The sequence below is a fragment of the Fopius arisanus genome, unplaced genomic scaffold (assembly GCF_000806365.1).
Source record: "Fopius arisanus strain USDA-PBARC FA_bdor unplaced genomic scaffold, ASM80636v1 scaffold00043, whole genome shotgun sequence".
In the NCBI taxonomy this organism is placed as follows: domain Eukaryota; kingdom Metazoa; phylum Arthropoda; class Insecta; order Hymenoptera; family Braconidae; genus Fopius; species Fopius arisanus.
In genome coordinates this window covers 60,705-61,100 of record NW_011887782.1, presented here as the reverse complement: position 1 = coordinate 61,100, position 396 = coordinate 60,705, and the positions used below count along the sequence as shown (strand labels likewise).

Below are 396 nucleotides of genomic sequence, written 5' to 3'. Positions count from 1 at the left end.
GAGGATAAAACCCAATCACGAATTGTAATTGTCTCGAAAAAGAATCGCCATAAAATGTTACATAGGTTAGATACCCCCCAAGATCCTCAACATGAGGACAAAAAGTTTTATGAAACGATATTGTCTTTGTTATTTCCGTAAATGAGAAATAAAATACGTACGAAACGTTCAGTCCGGTGGTTCATCACAAACTAGTTGAGTTTACCTCATGCCACACGCGATGAACTCATTGTCGTACGATTTGCTCGGGTGCAAAAATCAAAATATCAACAAAACTGTCGAGGCATGACTCAACGGATATATCGATTGTTGTCGGAGCGATTATTACCCAAACACTTCCTCCAAAATTTCCATTCACTACCAAAAAATAATAATAATAATAAAAACGTAAATACG

The 396-nt window shown here is 36.4% G+C and overlaps 1 protein-coding gene across 2 annotated transcripts in view; it reads right to left on the bottom strand.

Annotated features, from left to right (window-relative positions):
- The window catches only part of LOC105266950 (TOX high mobility group box family member 3), a 116,552-nt gene extending 116,306 nt beyond the window's left edge, over window positions 1-246 (bottom strand). For both annotated transcript variants that reach the window (XM_011305463.1, XM_011305464.1), the window contains exon 1: window positions 162-246. The gene's annotated coding sequence lies outside the window, so the exon portion shown is untranslated. The remainder of the gene's footprint in view (window positions 1-161) is intronic.
- Window positions 247-396: the final 150 nt, after the last annotated feature.